The sequence below is a fragment of the Pipistrellus hanaki genome, assembly GCF_964339955.1.
Source record: "Pipistrellus hanaki genome assembly, chromosome: 1".
NCBI lineage: Eukaryota > Metazoa > Chordata > Mammalia > Chiroptera > Vespertilionidae > Pipistrellus > Pipistrellus hanaki.
This window is the reverse complement of record NC_140503.1, coordinates 96,684,338-96,706,051: the sequence shown is the minus strand read 5'-3', so window position 1 is coordinate 96,706,051 and position 21,714 is coordinate 96,684,338. Positions and strand designations below refer to the sequence as shown.

Below are 21,714 nucleotides of genomic sequence, written 5' to 3'. Positions count from 1 at the left end.
TGCAACACTGAGCAAGTTATTCAACCTCTTTGAGATACAATCTAATTATCTTGGACAAAATTACTGACCTACGCACAGGATTATTGTAAAGGATTAAACTGAAAGTACTTCCTAAACAGAGAAAGGCTAATAGATCGTAAGTGATTTGAGAATAATAATAAAAGAGTAATATGCTAACTAGACTGGATGTCCTTCTGGATGAAGTGGGGACTGCGAGGGCATCTCAGGTCCCAGGTGCCTGCTGGTGGCCAGAGGGAAGCTGGTGCCAGGGAAGGAAGGTGTACTCTTGCACAATTTTCGTGCATCAGGCCTCTAGTAGTTATTATATAAAGAAAGGTATTGTTATTATAGCATCACCAACTCTCAGTTCCAAATGAATTATCCTTAGATTAAATGATGACAAACAGCCCTCTAATGAAGCATAATAACATCCATCTTGTATAAAAAACTACTGTTTGAAACTCTCTGCTATTGTTAGATAGTCCCTAGTCCTGTAAACTGTCATTATAAACTCTGTCCCTTTAAGACAGTCTGTTATTCTGTAAAATGACTTTGTTTTTAGTTCAAATAATACAAAAAGATAAACTTAACTGACCTTGCAAGCTAGCCATCAATTTAATAGACTAATACTGATAACAATTCCTATACTCTTATGTGAAGTACAAACTCACTATGTATTCAAGGTTACAACTGTCTGTAACAATAACTCACACAGAGCCCTTTGTAATATTGGCAAACTAAGAGGCTCAAAAAGTATAAATACAGGAGACTTCCTGTATGTGATGCTCCGATAATTGGAAGAGACACTGCCCTATGGGCCGCTCGCAATAAACGACCCCTAATACAACTCCTAGTTAATTAGCTTATTAAGGCATTTGGTATCTCATTTGCTGATTTATGATACAACATTTGGAGGCCCCAGAGAGATAAGGAACAAATGTCTGCCTGTACCTGTTCTCGGACGCCAGGGATGGACGGCCTTCCCTGCCTGGCTGTCAGGCCCTGAGGATCTCTAGGGGAGGTGCCACCTGATGAAGTTCCAGGGCCCCAGAGATGCTTCTCTGTGGTCATGACAGCCAGACAAGGGACACCTGGCATGCCTCTCCATGCTTTTGGAATCATCGAAAAGAAAGCCTCTGAAGGTGAGTGAATTAAAATTCAATTACGGAATTTTGAGTTCATTTTGCTGTTTGCTGTTTGGGACTAGCCACTTTGTTACTGAGAAGGGTACTGGACATAGTCTTAACTCCTCCGATAGGTTCTCAGCCAGACATTGATTGAGAGTTTTGGGGCGTGGGTGCCAGGAGTGCTTCCACATCCATTAGGGAAGTTGGGTATTGTTTCAGTTATCTGCTCAGCTTCCATTTGGGCTAGTCTACTGAGAGAGTATGAGTACGGATGTTTCTCTGTGTTGGCATAATTATCTGTTCATTAACTGGTCAATAAATATAAGTGTGAGAGTCTGTGTAAAAGCAGAAGCTACTTTGATTTATTATACACTTTTGTTGATTCGTCTGGCTAAAACATTTGATTTATTTAAGGCTGGGTGCTCTGGTGGACTGCAAAACCCCCCAAGTAGCTGCTGAGGATCTCCTTTTTCTCAGGTTTTTTTTTCTGTCAGAGAAGAATCAGGCCACTTAGACAGGTGATTTTACTGTATTAGGTTAAAATTTTGGAATTCTGGGGTAGACTTAAAGGTATCAATTTGTGAAAGGATTTCGCTCAGAGAAAACAAAGGCCGGCTAGGTTCCAATATTGCTTGTAAGAAAAGCAATAGAGAAGTCTTTTCAAGTTAACTATTTGCAATAAAGTAGTAAAATTCAAAGAACAAAGAACTTGTTATTTATGGCTTGTCTTATCTCTTTTGGTGGATGGAGACTTCCGGGGCAGAGCTTGCCAAAAACTCCCACAGGTTGATGAGATTCTGCCTGTGACAGCGTGGTCCCACTCAAGCCACCTGAGGCAGATCTAATGCTGAAGTAGGAGGTTTCTGGCTGAGCCTAGAAAAATAAATTGTGGGAAATCAAAGAGAAGGGAATCCAACTAGTGTTATTATAAACGACTATCTATGGACCCATTAACCCTGATTGTGTGTCTTGTGTGGTCTGTTGTCTTCATGGTTGTATGTTTTGTTTGACTTGCCATTTTCAGTTATTTATTAGGATCTTCAGAGAGGACATAACCTAGTCTTTCCCTTCCTCCCTCACTCCTGATCTTGACAGCATCTGTAATTGGATTAAATATATTTTCTTTCAGAAGGGCCTCTAGGCTTTCAGTCCACAAGAAATCTCCCAACACACCCTTATCCTCTTTCGCTATTTTTCCTGTCCGACTAAGAGTCACTTTTTACCAGGGGTCACTCCCAGCCTCGAGGGGATTGCTACAGCAATGGCCTATGGTTTTCTCCAAAACTCCAGCTGTTACTATTTTTTTCTCTCTGTGGGAATTGTCTCTCTCTGTTTCACAATGGGAGGGGGCGGCCAGCATGGCCAAAACCCCCTTGGAATACATGGTAAGGCATTTTAGAGAAGGTTTCTCAGAGGATGAATATGGCATAAAGCTCTCAAAGAAAAAGTTACAAACTTATGCAAGTCAGAATGGCCCAAATTCAGGGTGGGCTGGATAGACCCAGGGTATCTTGATCCCAGATGTGTGAAAGCAGTTTCGAGTAAAGTGGCAGGAGATCCCAGACATCCAGATCAATTTCCTTACATAGATAAGTGGTTAGATTTAGTTCAGAATCCCCCACCATGGATAAAGAGTTGTGCCTTACAAATCAGGGTGTGGGTATTAGTTACTGGCTCCAGAGAGGCACTGCGAAGGGAATTGCCAGAAGGGGGATACCTTCCAAGTCTTCGGTGATTCCCCTGGCACCAGAGGAAGCACATCTCCCTCCACCTTATAATCCCTGAATACCATAGTCACAGTCTTTGCCTATGTCACAACTTCCTCTGTCACAAAGAGGAAAAATCTGGGAGGGAAAGCAACTGTTACAGGAGAAAAAAAAATGTACCCTTAAATGTAAAAAGCCTACGTGTACAAAATCTCAGACCGGAGAGAATAAAGGAAAAGCACTTTCCATGCACCGGAAAGCCTTCAGGACTTTCAGAAGCTCCTATACAGAAGGAGTCTGACTGAGGGACTAGCTGAGAACCTGTAGGGTTTGGAGTACCGGAGGCTGCATATTGAACTTAGCGACTGTTGTTTGCTAGACAGAGGTCCAAGCCCAGTAGTATAGGGGTTAAGCTGCCAATGTATAACAACTTTCTCCCATGCCAGAATGCATTTTAGGGAAATTGGACAAACTGTGTCTGTGGCTAGAAACAGAAAATGACCACCATACACAGCCCTGACAGTGGCCTGCAGAAAACTGTATAACAGACTTAGATGATGCCTGCATTGTCATGGACATGATTCCAGAGAGACAAGGACAGTTTTGCTTTGTGTGAAAAGGTTAAAATAGACTTTTGTCACCTCCCTAAGATGTTTGACTACCCCTACAATGTGTTATGTTTGGTAGCAGAAGATTTAGCTATAAGAAGCAGCTGCAGTGCTAATGTTATACTTCATTATCCTACCTAATAAAATAGTATGCAAATTAACCATCAATCCGCTACACCCACAAGCCAAGCCCACCAGCCAATAAGAGCGAGTATGCAAATTAACCCCAAGATGGCTGCAACCAGAGAGAGCAGTTGAGAGGCTTGGACAATAGAGGAAGCCAGGCTTTCCACACATCCTGGCTGGCCTAGGCCTCCACTCAAGGTTACAAAGTTTCAATTATAGAAGATAAATCCCAAGAAAAATGGCAGCAGTCACAGAGCTGGAGAGAGCAGGCTAGGGTTGCCCCCGGCAACAGAGAAAGCCAAGTTTTCCCTGCCCTGGCTGGCCTAGGCTTCTACTCCAGGCTACAAAGTTTCAATTATAGAAGGTAAACAAATTCAAACAGAAATGGTGGCAGCCACAGAGTGAGCAGGGGGCTTGGCTTTGCTCTAGGCTACAAAGTTTCAATTGTAGAAGGTAAATAAATTCCAGATACCAGGGCCTCTGCTTGGGTTGCTAGGGGCCTGGCTGGCTTGCAAACCACCACAGGCCCCTCTCCCAGGCTGCCCCACACCCCAAGGGAACCCCCACCCTGATCTGGGACACCCTTCAGGGCAAACCAGCTGGCCCCCACCCATGCACCAGGCCTCTATCCTATCTAATAAAAGAGTAATATGCAGATTGACCATCACTCCAACACACAAGATGGCTGTCCCCTTGCAGTCAAAGATCCTGCCCCCATGTGGACACAAGATGGCCACCATAAGATGGCCAGCAGGGGAGGGCAGTTAGGGGTGACCAGGCCGGCAGAGGAGGGAAGTTGGGGGCAAACAGGCTGACAGGGGAACAGTTAGACATCAATCAGGCTGGCATGGGAGTGGTTAGGGGGTGATCAGGCAGGCAGGCAGAAGTAGTTAGGGGCAATCAGGCAGACAGGCAGGCAAGCAGTCCTGGATTGTGAGAGGGGTCCCAGATTGTAGAAGGTGCAGGCTGGGCTGAGGGACATCCCCCACCCTGTGCACAAATTTCATGCATTGGGCTTCTAGTGTAAAAATTAACCTTTAATTGTCTTACAGATATGAATGCAGTTGCCAAAAGGGCAGGTGCCAAAATGGGCAAAGAAAAATACCCATCAGGTTTTGGTCTCTACTGAGAGACAGTTGGCAACCTATATACTGCCTTGCAGGCTTGTGTGACCATGCCCATGTCAGGGGTGGCACAAACCTCAACTTTAGAAAACCGGGGGAGAACTTGTTTGGAACAAAGGGAAGTAGTGAAGTGGTAAGTATCAGCCCTCTGTTACAGGAATTACTGACCCTGTGAGGTCCTGTGTCATGTGAGACCTGTAAAGGCATAAAGCTTCCTTAATCTGTTCTGAGAGGGCATTTCACCACTTCCAGAGACCATATGTAGTTTAAGGACAAGTCATTGGGGGAACCCTGCTACAGGGACAGCTGACTAAGTGTAGACACATTTTAAATTTCTTCTTGCCATTTAAAGAAAGTTACTGTTTTGTTATAATACATTTAGAAAAATATTACTTTGAAGAATCCCTTAAAAGAACTGACAAGAAAAATCAGAAGATCTTAAAGCAGGTTATTTTATTTTTCTCCTTTTATAATTCCTCCAAAATTTGGCAATGCTTAATAAGTCATGGCAATACATTTCTTTGCATAAATTCAATAAAACCAGTTTACAATAGTGTTTTTATTGACCAAAAACTTTGACTGGAGTGTCATTTTTTTTTTTTTTTTTTTTTTTTAAAAAGCCCTGTCTGAGGTCTGAAGACTTGAAGCCAATAAGAGTGCCACAAAGAAGGTATGGTATCCTGGTTGGTAGCCCTGAAAATAGCTGGCACTGGAGCATCAGGCCCATGCCCTAACTTCACTGGCAGTTGGTCAGAGAAGAAGGGTAGCAATAAGGGCGCCTCTGCATCTTTGCGGAACCATCACACACTCTGGGCCGCGATGAGTAGTAGAGCTGCCAAGATAAACCTGAAGCCTAGGGCAAGGGCCCAGGTGGAGTTGCTGCAGGTGGGGGATTCACCTAACTCAGCAGATACTGCAGACAGGCCTGATAGCAGCTGGACAACTTGGCTTCCTGGTCCTACAGAGTACACTAATTCAATAATCATGAAATTCCAGCAAAGGTTGTCAATTACCATCCTTGTTGTGTTTATGCAAACAATCAGGCCAAGTTGAATACAAGAGATGAATTGGTCTTGATTTGGTTCTTTTGATAAACATAGAGGTAATTTTGAGGAGAACAATTCTATTTCAATAGAAGTTGTTTTCTTTCCCTTCTACCAGATCATTTGTTACAGTTTATCTCCGCCAGGTCACAAACCCACCTCCTTCTGTGCCCAGGCTTCATCGTCCCTATGACAGACAGCAAGTATCTCTTAGCTCTGATCTGCCTCAGCAGGAAGTAATTTCAGACGAATACTGGCGTCCCCTTTCCCTGAAAGAATTCAGAGCCAGGATCCTTGAGGTAATACATAGTAGGGAGTTATACAGACATGAGCAGAGCAAGGATGATGGGTCAACTAGCACTAGCAGATGTATCCAAGTCTTTCCACCTCTACGTATGTAAGACAAGGGGACTCCCCAGAAGCAAGAGGGAACTAGCTGCAGAGGAAGCAGCTCAGGTGGCTGCCCTAAAACCAGTGAGGCCTCTATAGATTCTAGTGATTTTTTCAGACTGTGACCTACCCACCTCACCAGCCTACATGGAAAGCCAATCTAGAAAAGCTGAAATCCATAACCAATCTTTACTCAAGTTCTTACAGGCTTTTCAGTCTACTCAAAAAGCAATCCTGAAGCACATCTGAGACACTATGCCTGTGCCAACTTCTGATCCGGCCCATCCCTCCTGCTCTGCTGACTCTGTGTGGGTCAACAAATTTACAACTCAAGGACTGACTCCTACCTAGAGGGGACCACATACCATCATCCTGACCATTCCCACAGCAGTCAATGTCAACGGGATCCCAACATGGCACAGGCAGAAGGATTCTCTAAAGATAAAACTTTCACATGCACTGTATTAACCTGTTTCCCCCAAAATAAGACAGTGTCTTATATTAATTTTTGCTCCCAAAGAGGTCTTATTTTCAGGGGATGTCTTATTTTCGGGGAAACACGGTATTAATTCTCTTTATAGGACTTAGTAAAGGAAACTTCAAAGCTGAGTAGGTCAACGATGTTAACCACCCCCAAGAGTCAATGATTTGACTCATTTACATAAAACCAGTGGGGAATGAAGTTATAGTAACCTTTATCTTGTATAAAACTGCTGTTTGAAATTCTTTGCTGCTGTTAGATAGTCCCTAATCCTGTAAACTCTATCATTGTAAACTCTGTCACTTTAAGACAGTCTCTTAAATGACTTTGTTTTTAGTTCAAATAATACAGAAAGATAAACTTAACTGCCAGCCATCCAATGTAATAAACTAACATAGACTAATACTGATAACAATTACCATATTCTTATGTCAAGTACAAACTCATTACGAATGTATTCAAGGTTACAACTGTCTGTAACAATAACTCACACAGAGCCCTTTGTAATATCTGAAAACAAAAAAGCTCAAAAAGTATAAATATGGGAGACTTCCTGTATGTGGTGCTCAGAGATTTGGAAGAGACATCTGCCTCTGAGCCGTGTGCAATGAACAACTCCTAATTGGCTTATTAAGGCATTTTGTGTCTCATTCGCTGATTTATGATACAACACTAAGGGGAAATAATGCCAAGAAAGTGGAGAATGGAAGGCAGAATGATGTGGTTCAGAGTTAAGGAAACCATACTTCTAGGTCAGAAATATGCTCTACATGACCATGATGAGTAACAAAAATAAGTATAACTGGGTACAGGAAACTAAGCTAATTTGAAGAAAACAAATAAATTACTATACCTTGAAGTTATCAGACTTGAAAGGTACGTGATAGTGACAGAGAGAGTAATTTTATTTAGCATATGTGGGAGCACAGCTCCTTGGACGCCAGGTATTAGACGGATACATGAGAAGTCGTGAGAATATACAAGAGAGACTTTAATGTAGACCAAGTAGACATTCCTACAGAAAGAGCCATCAGACACAGGAGTTCTCCAAAGTAGCCCCGCAAAAGCATACCACCAGCACTAAAGCATACCACAATATACACTAATTGGCAGGAGTCTCTTTTGAGTGTGTATATAAGTGGCAACTTATATACACACTCAAAAGAGACTCCTGCCAATTAGTGTATATACTCAAAGAAAAGAGGCCTCATGGCAATTAGTGATGTTAGTCCTACATTAACATAAACAGATTACATAAGGGTGCGCTTGTATAGTACATATATTGCTATTACTTAGTCATTGCCAATGCACAGGCATAAGGAAAGGGGCCTTTCACTTAATAATACGGCTGTGTCCTTGCCTGCACGAATACATATGTCAAATTGGCCTTAATCATCTGGGGTTCTCTGATTAGGGTTCCCACACACTACAAAAAATTTTCCCCCCTCAGTGCTTACCACCCAGGACTTTAATCCATATTGCTAAAAGCAGCAGCCTTCCATTCATAATGAAAGTGATATTCAAACAAAACAATCAAAAGTGACCACAAATATTAGTCACATAAGTGGAACTGAAAATCATTCAAGAAATAGTGCTTCAATCAACTGGGAGAACTGAGAAGCAAATTAGGAGTTTACTTGGGAGCTCCTCCCACAATTATTTCAGGTGCACCTGCCTAAGACTCCTCATGAACTAGCAATCAAAAAGAAAGTGCAGCTGAAACCGGTCTGGCTCATTGGACAGAGCATCGGCCTGCAGACTGAAAGGTCCCAGGTTCGATTCCAGTCAAGGGCATGTACCTCGGTTGCGGGCACATCCCCAGTGGGAAGTGTGCAGGAGGCAGCTGGTCAATGTTTCTCTCTCATTGATGTTTCTAATTCTCTATCCCTCTCAATTCCTCTCTGTGTAAAATCAATAAAATATATATTAAAAAAAAAAAAAAAAGTGCAGCAGCCAAAACAGAGCTAGAATTCATCCTATTGAGCTGGAAATAAGTAATAAATGCAGATGACACAGACACCATATTCTAAAGATTCAATAAATTAACTTCTAGCCGAAACCGGTTTGGCTCAGTGGTAGAGCGTCGGTCTGTGGACTGAAAGGTCCCCGGTTCGATTCCGGTCAAGGGCATGTACATTGGTTTCGGGCACATCCCCGGTAGGGGGTGTGCAAGAGGCAGCTGGTCGATGTTTCTCTCTCATCGACGTTTCTAGCTCTCTATCTCTCTCCCTTCCTCCTCTCTGTAAAATATCAATAAAATATATTTAAAATAAATTAATTAACTTCTAAATGAATGATTTGCTCCTTATTTTTATTTTCTCATTTTTACTTCTAAATTTATTTAGCAGACCAAGTTCAATAAATAGCTTAATATGAAAAAAAATGATCTCTGTTTACCTTCTATCCACTATAATGGATAAAGCATGGAAAGCATAGAGAGGAACTTCTCTTCAGCAACACAGTAACAAGTTTCTTTCATGTGCATGGATGCTTGCTAATCCTTTTCAATTCCTCAAGATAGAGGGCTTACAGGGGACTGTAACAAATCCTGCAAAAATCCATTCTAGATGTTTTCTAAAAAAAGCCTGACACAAGTGTACTTAAATTTTATTCACATTATACACAGGCCAGATTAGAGCCCAAGCTTTAAAGACTAATAATATAACCTTAAACCAATATTCACCTATCAAAAGAAAACTTATCAATTAGATGGAATAGGATCAAACTGTATACCCAGAGCAAACATTCAAGTAGTCAGGTATATACTACCAAACCTTAAAAGGGCTCATTTTACTGGCTTCTTTCTAAAAGTCCCATTATAAATATACTAGTGGCCTGGTGCAGAAAATTCATGCACATTAAAAGGAGATTGGAGGAAATATTTTAATATTGCTATTTGCCCTTTCTCTAATAGAAGTGTCAGAGATAAAAGAAAATTAGTAAAATGTATATGAAAATCTTCCTCCTGTCAGAGTCTGGGGAGTGCTGTGGGACCCAGAGTCAAGTCCTCACCCACCAGCAGTACCTCAAAATTGTGTGAGACCCAGACCCAGCTGGCCACACTCTCATTGGGCCACATCCAGACCCGGCTGGCCCCACCCCCGAGTCCCCTGGTACAATGCTGGGCGCAGCCTCAGGTCCCCCATCAAGCCCCTCCGGGTGGGGGAGGAGGGGCTGCAGCCTCAGTGCCCCTGTCAAGCTCCGCAGGGTGGGGGGGTGCAACCTCAGTGCTCCTGTCAAGACATGCCGAGTGGGGGGCTTGGCCTGAGGTCCCGTCAAGTCCTGTTGGGCAGGGGGTGTGGCCTCAGGTTCCCTGGCCCTGTGTCGGGGCAGGGGGCATGGACTGCAGTCCCCTGGCCCAGCGCGCTGGTCTAATGTCCCCGTCAAGCCATACTGGGCAGAGGGCAAGGCCCGAGGTTCCCCACTCTGGCACCGGTGTAAGGGATGCGGCCTGAGGTCCCCTGTCTAGCCCCACCAGGCAGGAGGCGCAAGCTCAGGTCCTTTGCTCTGGCCCAGCGCCACGTAGCCTCAGCTCCCTGCTGATTGCTTCTTAAGACTCCTATGGGAAATCCACCTCTGCTTAGGGCGCAGCCATCTTGTGTTTCAGAAACCCGTCTCCACTGTGGGCGGCACAATCTTTGTGATAGTAATTTGCATATTCCCTTTTCATTAGATAGGATGGCCTTTGAAGAAACTCAATGCTCAGTGTCCTTCCCACACCTCAAAAGGAGTGGACAGATGAAGTGTCTTTTCATTCATTATGACAACACTACCCTTTTTGGATATTTCCCAGATATCTAATTATTTTAGAAACATAGGGAGACAGCTGGACTACCTAACCTTAACACATAAACAGATCATATAAACAAAGGAAGTTCAGAGAACACACATTTCTTCCTTTTCCTTTTATAAACTTGTTTTACTCAACCCATATGCCTTCAGATGTAATTTTTCTAATGTTACTGAACAGTCAAGTCCCTACAAAATGAGTAATAAAGTAGGTGGAAGGTTTTGTGGCCACGATTAACAAAAGAAGGAAATGAGGAATTGGTTTGGTGAAACCCAAAAGTCTCTGAACTACAATAAGTTGGAAAATAAAATAATTCCCAAGAATATGATCAGGATTCTGTAAGACTGCTTTCATTTGGTTCTTGAAGGGTGATTTAAACCGAATCACAGATACTAAGCCACTGATTGCCAAAAGACTGATAATGTCCCAGTAGAGAGGCCACACTGAACTTTGAAATTGCATGCAAAGCACTTATGAAATGTAATGAATGCTGTTCTAGAAGGGGAAAGAAGACAAATATATCTTCAAAGGCAAAGATATATAATAGTTTGGTTCTCAACTGGTGTTTAAGTAAATAGATGTATCACGTACCTGGAAGAATGGGAAAATGTTATTACCTTGGGGTTTACATTTTGTTTTTTTATTTTTAAATCTTTATTATTGCAAGTATTATAGATGTCCCCCACGTTTTCCCCTTCCATGGCTCTCCTCCACCCAGATCCCACCCCCTCAAGTCCTTCCCCAGCCTACTGTCGGTGTCCATGGGTCATGCGTGCATGCGCGTGTATGTATAAATACATATGTGTGTGTGTGTGTGTGTGTATTGTGTGTATATATTCCCTTTGGTTAATCTCTTCCCACCCCTGCCTTTCCCTCTGTGATTCACCAGTCTGTTCTGTTTCCATACTTGGTTCTCTTTTATTCATCAGTTCATTTTGTTAATTTATTTTAACTTTTAGATTCAATTGTTGATAGATATGTATTTATTGCCATTCTATTGTTCATATTTTTAACCTTTTTTTTCTTCTGTTTAAAGAAGATCCTTTAACATTTATGGCCCTAGCTAGTTGGCTCAGTGGACAGAGCATGGGCCTGTGAACTGAAGGGTCCCAGGTTCCATTCTGGTCAAGGGCACATGCCAGGTTTGTGGGCTCAATCCCCAGTAGGGGGGCATGCAAGATGTAGCCCATCAATGATTCTTTCTCATTGATGTTCCTATTTCTTTCTCCCTCTCCTTTCCTCTGGGAAATCAACAAAAATATATTTTTTTAAAAAAATTCATGTAATACTGATTTGGTGGTGATGAACTCCTTTAGTTTTTTCTTGTCTGTTAAGGTCTTTGTCTGACCTTCAATTCTAAATGAGAGCTTTTCTGGGTAGAGTAACCTTGGTTGTAGGCCCTCCCTTTTCATTGCTTTGGATATTTCTTACCACTCCCTTCTGGCCTACAACATTTCTGTTGAAAAATAAGCTGATATCATATGGGCACTCCCTTGTAGATAACTGCTTTACTCTTGCTGCTTTTAAGATTCTCTCTTTGTCTTTAACCTTAGGCATTTTACTTATGGGTCTTGGTGTGGGCTTCTTTGGGTTCATCTTGTTTGGGACTATCAGTGCTTCCTGGTCTTATAAGTCTATTTCTTTCACCAGGTGGGGGAAGTTTTCTGTCATAGAGAGGGAGAGATAAAAATAATATTCAGATATGTTTCTTCATGTGCCTCTTATGGTAAAATGTATTTAATGTGCTCATTTGATCAAAGATTTCAAATCTGCCTGCATAAGTTGTTCATAAAATCTGATGATTTTAAGAACTTTAGCATCTGTGGAGAAATGACCTAATACTGGTAATTCATGCTCTCTTTCTTTTTTGACCAGCATTATTAGAGGGCTATTCATTTTACTGATATTTTCAAAGAACAATATTTAGCTTTGTTGATATTACCTACTGTGTTGTCTCTTCCATTCATTTCTACTTTTTTATATAATTTCTTTCCTTCAACTTTGGCTTTAATTTGCTGTTATTTTCCTAATTTCATTAGATGGATATTTAGATAAGTGACTTTTGACATTTTTATTTCTGGCATCTACATTTTAGGCTACAAATTTCCCATCAATAATAATTTTAGCTGATTCACATGTATTTTGATACATTGTATCTTCATTACTCTGTTGCAAATGCGTTCTAATTTTCATTGGGCTTACTCTTTTAATAGGTTATAAGAAATGCATTTTAAGGGGATTTGTTAGTTGCAAGTTAATTATCTCTTGATATTCAAATCTATTGTTTCTCAGTTCATATAGCCTGGGATATTTCTCACAATGCAAACAACTCTATACTGACATCAACACCCACCTTCACTCAAATATCTGCAGTCTTCAGAGTCTGCACACATTAATTACAACTTCTTTCCAAATAAACTGAGGGCAGGAATCAGTTCTCATAGTTCAGCTCATACAATAGGTGGTTAATATATGCTCATGACATATTGGCACCCTGAGATACCCACAAATGAAGAAATGATGACTTATTCACTCTTTCACTTGATATTAGAGTATGTATTTTATGCTTAACTAGAGGCCCAATGCACAAAGATTCATGCAAGAATGGGCCTTCCTTTCCCTGGCTGCCAGCACCACCTTGGTTCTGGCCAGAGCTGCCTTTTCACCTTTGCTCCAGCCCGGAGCCACCTTTCTGCTTTCCCATGCTGCCCAGAGTGGCTGGCTGGGATGGTGTGGAATGCCTGCATCCCACCCAAGACCGCTTGGCACCTGTGTTTGAAAATTAGCCTGCCATGTTTGTTGGGTTAATTTGCATACTCACTCCTAATTGGCCAGTGGGCGTCGTAAGGTACAGTCAACTTGCATCTTTCTCTTTTATTAGTATAGATGTTGGGCATAAATAATGAATAAAATTTATTGATTAGTTATATCTTACCCCAAGTGCCAGTTCAACTCCACAAATACTTACTGAATATTTATGATTTGCATGGCACTAGGCCAGGTATGACAGGAGACACAAATAGGACTAAGATATAGTCTGAAGCCTTTCATGGTAGTACATAAACTCTATATACAACAACAATGACAAAAAAAAAACAACAAAAAACCCCCCACAATAACAATAGAGACAGCATTATATAGTATCGGGTCTAGTACTAATTAATGTCGTTTTTAAACATTCATTTAAAATCTTGCTTGGCGTTGACTTGTATTGACATAACCTTCAAACACGTGGTATCTACAGAACGTGTGAAGTGCAATTAACAAGTTTTGCTTGAAAAAGTTTGTGTTTGGTTTGGTTTTTGTTGCAAAACTAGGGCTAAGAAGATGGCGGATGAAGAGCATATTCGGCACTGCATGCTTTACGAGTTCCAATTAGGAAGAAAAGCAAGTGAGGCTGCAAAAAACATCTGTAGTGCTCTTGGTCAAGATGCAGTTAGCGCCAGAAAATGCCAGCGTTGGTTTGAGAAATTTCGCGAGGGAAATTTTTCGTTAGATGACAAGAGTGGTCAAGGCCGTGTGTCCAATTTTGGTCAAGAAGCTCTTCAAGCTCTTTTGGTGCAAAATCCTCAAATTACCCAACAAGAGCTTGCGACAACTTTAAATTGTTCACAAAAAACAATTTCCAATCAATTGCATGCACTTGGCAAAGTCCAAAAGTTTGGAAAATGGGTTCCTCATGAGTTGACCGACAACAACCATAATCAAAGAGTCACAATTTGCAGTTCACTCCTCTCTCGTCAAAACCGTTTGCCGTTTTTAGAGCAAATTGTTACCAGAGATGAAAAATGGGTGCTGTATGTTAATTTGGAAAGGCGGCCTCAATGGTTGGACAAAAATGAGGCTCCGCAGCCCACGCCAAAACCTGACTTGCATGCGAAAAAAGTGATGTTGTGTGTTTGGTGGAATTTTAAAGGAATTCTTCATTATGAACTTTTACCATCTACCCAAACCATTACAAGTGCAGTGTATAGTGCCCAATTGGAAAGGTTAGCCCAAGCTTTAAGAGAAAAAGAACCCGCGCTGATTAATCGGAAGGGCGTAATTCTTCACCACGATAAGGCACGACCACATACTGCAAGAATCACTGCTGAAAAACTGCGCCAGTTGGAATGGGAAGTTCTCCCTCAACCTGCATATTCTCCTGATATTGCCCCTTCCGATTACCATTTGTTTCGTTCTTTGCAAAACTTTCTTCTTGGAAAAAAATTTAATAATGAAGAATGCCTCAAAAATGCATTGACCGAATTTTTTGCATCAAAATCACAAGAATTTTACAACAGAGGGATTAAAATGCTTCCTGAGCGTTGGGCACAAGTAGTAGAAAACAACGGCAACTATATTGTTGATTAAATTTTGTTGTATTGTTTAAATAAATTCGATTTAAAAAAAGTATTAGAAAACGACATTAATTATTACTAGACCTAATAAATCCCATAAGAAAAGAACAAAATGGAGGGTCAATGAACAGAGCACATATGATTGAGAGAGTGGAAAGAGAAGACAGACATCAGGAAATATTTCTTGAATTGAAGGTGGTACTTGAGAAAGGGGCCCCCAAAAAGTTGCATTTTGATAGAAATTCTTGGGAAAAGAGAGTTTTTAGACAAAGAATACCATAAACAATAATAGAAAGACTGGATACAGAACTGAATTTTTTTCCCTAGAAACCAATCAGTTAGGAGTACATAAGCAGGTAATGAGAGATACGGTCATAATGTGAAAGGCATTAAATATTAGGCTTAGCATTTGAAGAATGGCTTGAATATCTTCCTATAATAATTCAAATTACTTTAGTGACTCCTCACCAAACCTTTTCTTAAAACTTTTCTATTTTGTATATTTTTCTAAGGTGATCACTGAAATTAATGATATCTCATTTCCACATGAAAATAAACATTTTGATTGCTAAGTGAGCATGTTGTTAGGGAGAGACAGAAGAATTTCAATAGTCCTAGTATGTACTGTATCTCATACTTATTGGAATATGTAAGGCTTAATATGTGGGCAAATCCTAACAGCCAGAATAGCAAAAGTAAGACTGAGGGTAAAATGATAGCATTCATTATGCTCCATACACCAGGCATTGTGGTGGGTGTTTTATATAATATTCTTGATTTACTGAATGAGTCCATTTAGGTTTATGGCAACAGAGGCTCAGGTAGGCCACGTAAATTGCTCAAGGTTGCCAAGCTAGTAAGCTTAGAGAGTAAAATGTTGACGCCAGCCTGATTCCACATTTTCCCCAATATTCACTTCGATATTTTTTAACATACAAATGATTGCAGGGTAGTAGGATTGCCACACACATATCAATAAAAAAGGATGAATATTTAAAACATAGCTTTATAAGGCCTGAAGAAAAACTAGGCTGAAATATTCAAAACTGGATTTAGAATGGCTTAAGAGATCAACACTAAGAGAGAGCAAGGTTAGGACAGCTTCTTGATTAAATATGAAAAACGATCATACTATAGACCTTACTTAAGAATAACAAGGGAGCAAAATTCCAGTTTTAATTTAGAAATTAGAGTAAACTTCAAGAGAGTTTGATATTTGTCTATATTCATAGAACAGTGATTAGCACATAGTACGCAGTCAATAAACTTTTCCTATATAACAAAAGCCTAATATGCCAAGTGTCCGGTCGTCCAGTCGTCCGTTCAACCAATCAAAGCTAATGATATGCTAAGGTCGTTCAACCACTTGTTATGACTTGCACTGACCACCAGGGGGCAGGTGCTCTGACCATTAGGTTAGCTTGCTGCTGGGGTCTGGCCAACAGGACTGGATGAGTTGGGCCAGACACTTACTGGAGCCCTCCCATAGTCCCTCCCCAGCTGGCCAACCGCCTGTGTCCTCCCCGGCTTTCCCTCCCCCTTGCCTCTGATCATGCACCAGTGGGGTCCCTCAGCCTAACCTGCACCCTCTCGCAATCCGGGATCCCTCAGAGAGCCAGTTTCGGCCTAATCCCGCAGGCCAGGCTGAGGGACCCCACTGGTGCATGAATCCGTGCACAGAGTCTCTAGTGTTGAAATAATGGAAAAGTCATGTAAGGATTATTCTTATTTAATACCCTTGAAGGCCCTGAAATAGAAATTAAAAACAGTAGAGGAGTAAATTTGAAAAAACACTCAAATACACTCTTTAACACTGGACCTTGTGGCAAAAACTACTAATACAGCAAACAAAAGCAATAGCTATATAATATTAGCATGGCTTTACAAAGAATGGTGACAAAAGAATGAAAAGACACTTTTCCTAGCACTCTGTGGTTAATGGTTAATCAAATTTCAATGAGATGGAATCCAGAATTTTGACTTACTGTTTTAATATTTCAAACTGCTGTGAGCAGTGTATTCAATGACTACATTTGGAAAATAAAATGACTATCTAATCTAAAAACTCTAAAAAATGCACAATGAAATGAATAAAAAATCTCAAATTATTAACTCTAAGATAACAGGATCAATGGAATGAAAAATCTCAAATTAATTAACTCTAAGATAATAACAGCACACATATAGAAGCATTTTTCTAATTTTGATAGTATGTTTCTATTAGAATATGCAATGAAAACTACATCAAGAATATTAAAAAAGAAGCCTTTAGAACAGTGTTTCCCAAAGTGTGGTACGCAAACCCCCAGGGGTACGGGAAGAGTTTGGTGGGGATATTCACTGCACCGTGCTTAGCTGCGCCTAATTCTACGTTCTCATGAGTATGAAGGGTACTCAGCGTTACGAAAATTATAGAAGGGGTACACATATGTCAAAAGTTTGGGAAACACTGCTTTAGAAGATAGTAAACCTCTCCACGGGCACACTTTTCCATGGACTTATCTTCTATTTTTCATAAGCTTTTCTAATATTTATCTGATGGAAACAATATATAACTGCCATTTATCAAGTCTTTCAGCTGCAGCAATTTTTATTTATGTGCATTTCTTTCATGGAATAGCACAGAAACCAATTTAAAAAACTCCTTTGCTTCCCAAAGACAATTTCCAAAAGGTAATGAAAATATAGTGGCAAGCATACTTTGTTAAAACTGCTGTTTGAATCTTAACCCAGCTAAGTCTGGCTCCTGCACCTGATTACACAGAAAGTTTACCTTAGCTTCCAGGTGGAGACCTGGAGGCTAAGGCAATTTTCCCTTGCCCAGGACCAGGACCACAGGAGATAGAAACTGGAGATTAACCACTGAGTTCTGCTTCTGCAAGATAGGACCACATTCCAATGTCCAGCAGGATGTGACTGGGAACGACCCTGCGGGCTGACCCCAGTTTTTACAATATAGTCTTTAGGATTTGGAATTTAGAACAAAGGAAAATTCCTGTGGTTTGAACTGTTGCAGAGTTCCCGAGAGGTCGAACGGTGCAGGGGAAGAGTTTGGAGAAACTTGCTCTGTTCATCGCGAGATGGGCTTAGGGAGGATGAATTCAAATTCTAACCAAGGTTACAGGCAGAACTTACTTTTCTTTACTAAAGAGCCAGCCCTATGTGCACTTAGTGGTTATCTCGATGCTGGCCTTGTAAACAATACAGTTCTATCCAATTGAAAAAATGCACCTGGCATGGTATTGAGATTGTGGGCATATCTGGTCTCTGGCCTACAAGGTCAAACAGCTAAGTTTATCTTCATCATTCTTCAAACGGGCTAAAGCAAACTAGAAAGCAACATTTTATCTAGGAAGAACAGCAGAAAATTCCAAACAACAGTTTGTTGCAAAATAGGGGTTTTCCTTCTCAGAACCTTTAAAAAGAACTACCTGCCCCTGAAGCAGTGCAGTCATGTGGTGTCCACCTGCATGTGGAGCTCTTGCGGCTGTCCTGGCCAGATATTTCAATAAATCTTTGCCTGCTTTTTTTTTATTTTATTTTTTTTTAAATAAATCATTAGCCTCCAGTGGTCTTATTTTGAACCTTGGGTTCGACCCCACAACAGTAATACCAATGTATCTCAATCAAAATTTTAATATCTTTATCTTTTCAAGTTAGCTCCAAAATCTTTACTTACTTCAATAATTCCTAATATTATAGTTTACTTTGTCAGAATGATCATATATTACATTAATAAAGAAGAGAGTGAACACATTCTCTCTAATCAATTAATTAATACTTGCTTGAGGCAAACATTATAATAATAGACATTGTTTTGTCTCACCTTTTCAACTACTTGGAGAAATTTTGTACTCTTTAAAAAGATAATTCTTTGATTTTAGGGTTTGAGATCTTTTATGTTTACAGAAGGCTAACATATATTTTTCCTTTTACTGTAACATTTAGCTTAAAACATGTTTTTTAATAAACTCTAAACCAAATAACTTTAAAGGAACTAGAATTAAAATAATTGCAAATTCTGAGGATAAATTAGATAAAAATCCAAAAGGATAATATACACAGGCTTTATTCTTTTAAAAATCCTTGAAGGACATTACAGTTCATTTGACAGATATTCTAAAATTACTAAAGTTGAGATTTCCTAAGCTCTATATTGATTGATTCCTTCCACACACTCAAGTATTGTGGTACTTGAAAATAAGAAGCCACGGGATCAAAACTGTTGAGTGTTTATTACCACTTTGCATATAGTTTCTTATAAAACAATGAGAATACAAGAAAAATAGATGTATTCACCTTTTGTCCTTTGTGAGCCAATCCCCCTGCCTTTAAAATCTAAGCTGAATCTCATCCTTGTACCATGCTTTAAAACTAGATATCATTTTTTAATCTATCTGGATTTAATTAAATTACAAAAAGAAAAGATGTGCTACAGTCTAACTTTCAGAAAAACTATGTATTACATGTAAGAATTTAAGGTTGAGTAAGTTGTTCTCAGATACAGGGCATAACCTGTAGCCTAAAATCAACAAGTCTAAGAATGTTAAGATACCAATCATATTAGTTAAGGTAATACCAAGTATGTGAGTACGTCAGTATGATACTTTCATTCTTGTAAGGTGAATATGCCTCATAATTTATGTAAAATATCGAGTGCTGTAATAAGCCGTGACTACAGAGTTCCTGTAGCATGCCAAGATAGTGACACACATCTCATTAGGTGAGCGCGGGACTGTAGGTAGCAGAGGTACCCGAGAAAGTGTGCCATCTTGAAGAGATGAGTAGATAATTTTAACAGGAGGCTTAGAATTCTTTTGAGAACGCATTAAGAAAAATTTTGTCGAGGAGGAAATATTCCGCCGTGCATGGTGAAATAAACCTCACATTAATTGTGACTGGAGGGTGGGACATTAGCAACACAAACTGGTTTAATAACCAAATTTTTCACAGAAGACATAATCCCCAACACTTGAAAACATAGACTATGCAAATGACACCAAGTATCACCTCTTCAAGCCCTAGCTGCTACAGGTGACACCCCACTATCGCTTTAACCACAGGAAGTGAGTTATGCTTCCCCCTCCCGGAGGACAGCCTTCCTCCCCTCCCCCAGCCGGAAGTGAGGCGCCTCCATTCAATGGACCTCAAACCGAGACAAGCCATTAACAATGGCAAAAGAGGGTGCAGGGCCCTCCACTGTAGCCATCCCCAAGCTCGCCTTGCTCACTGACCTGCTGACGATGGGGCTAGGCAGGAGCCTGGCGCTAAAGAAAGCCCCCTGCACCGAGGACAATTCTCGGAGCCTCTTTCAATCGCATTCACTCGTCCCGGCGTCTCACAGCTGGAGAAAAATTCCTCCGCAGTGCTTTATTACGATGTCCTTTCCTTCTGTTTGCCTTATCGTCTTAAACACCTTTCCACAGGCAACTTCCGTTATCGCAGTAACACTTAAGGTTGTTTCGGTGAGGAGAAAATGAAATATTATGCCAGACACCTTCAGAAAAATGAAGGGATTATTTTGTTCGAATGCGACGATGGCCAACGTGGTTACGCAAGGGAGCCTCACTTTCGCGGAGGATTATGGGAGATGTAGTTTTTTAATTGCTACGGCCTGCAGGAAGCATTGGGGCTGGAATTGGCGTTTACTGATGCTGTCGTCCTTGAAAACCTAAACTATGTACTCCGCCGCAGGCTGATCTAGCGGCTCTGGCACTGGCCCAATGCCTCAGGAACTTATTTTAACCGAAATGTCCCTCACCCCAGCCTCCGGAGCCAAACAGGGGCCCTCTAGACCTCATTTTATTGAGGCACGAACTTGAGAGAGGGACACGGTAACGCCTCCCGCGGGACTGAGGTGCCCACAGCGGGAGGAGGGCCCGTGCGCGCGCGTGCTCGGCCCCCACCCCCACCCCCCCCAGCTCGTCTCCGAGTGCGCGCGGATGGGCGGCGCGCGGGGCGGCGTGGGGGCGGGCTGGCCGAGCGGCCGAGCGGACTCGGCGGGGCCGGTAGTTAGTTGTTAGTCAGTGGCTTTGGTGGCGGAGGCGGCCGCGGTGACCAAGAAGGGGACGGGCCCATCGGCGGTGGTGGTCACCGCGGCAGCTTGTGCATGCCTCAGGTAACGGTGGCAGGGCTGCCCGCGTCCCCTCCGTCCTCTTCTCTGGCTCCAACTAGTGGGACCTGGGTCGCCGCGGGCGGGAGAGGCTAACCCGGGGGAATCCGGGCGCGGGGCGCGGCGCCTGGGGAAAGCCGCTCAGGGACTTCGGCTCAGGCCACCCCGGGGCCAGCCGGCACTGCCCTCCCCCTCCTCCTCCCCCGTTCCTCCTCCTCATCCTCCTTCCCCCTCTCCCTTCCCTCCTCCTCCTCTTCCTCCTCCTTCTCCTTCCCCTCCTCCGGCATCCCGGGTAGCTCGGTGCTCCCCAGAGGAGGGAAAGTTGGCACTTGGCGCCAAAAGCCGCCCCGGGCGCGGCCGGGAGGCTGCCGGAGAAAGTGAAGGCTGCGGCAGGAAGAGCTCCTCCCGCTCCTGCTAAGTCTGCACAGATATTCCGCTCCAAATCCCGGAGCATCCGGCGCAGCCTCGCCTACAACAACAGGACGAAACCCGGGAGCTCTGTGCCTGCTCGCTTCGGGCTGAGGCTTGTGAGCCCCGTAACCTGCGGGTTCGTTCGGCTGTTTGGGGATTCTGTTGGTCATTTTTTTTTTTTCTCCTTTGCCTTTTGATTTATGCGTTTTTGCAACTTTCCTTACCTCCTGCCAGGAGGACTTGACGTCTGAATCCCCTTCCCTACTCCCCTCCCCCCTCCTATTTTGCACCACCCTGCTGAGAGCATGATTTTCTTTTTAGTCCTTTGGCGACATTAAAGACTGCCCAGAGCAACAGGAAAGAGGAGCCCCCCCACCTTTAAATGCTACTTTCTTGCAATACGTTCTTATTTTTAAGATCCAAGTGTAGAAATTTGAGAGTTGTGGAATGGAGTTA

General features: G+C 42.0%; 2 protein-coding genes across 3 annotated transcripts in view; one reads left to right on the top strand and one right to left on the bottom strand.

Moving 5' to 3' along the window:
• Positions 1 to 20,495, bottom strand: part of HMG20A (high mobility group 20A) — a 92,515-nt gene extending 72,020 nt beyond the window's left edge. The window contains exon 1 of the mRNA XM_084876895.1: positions 19,970 to 20,495. The gene's annotated coding sequence lies outside the window, so the exon portion shown is untranslated. The remainder of the gene's footprint in view (positions 1 to 19,969) is intronic.
• A 196-nt stretch (positions 20,496 to 20,691) lies between these two features.
• Positions 20,692 to 21,714, top strand: part of PEAK1 (pseudopodium enriched atypical kinase 1) — a 117,774-nt gene continuing 116,751 nt past the window's right edge. For both annotated transcript variants that reach the window (XM_084876569.1, XM_084876568.1), the window contains exon 1: positions 20,692 to 20,853. The gene's annotated coding sequence lies outside the window, so the exon portion shown is untranslated. The remainder of the gene's footprint in view (positions 20,854 to 21,714) is intronic.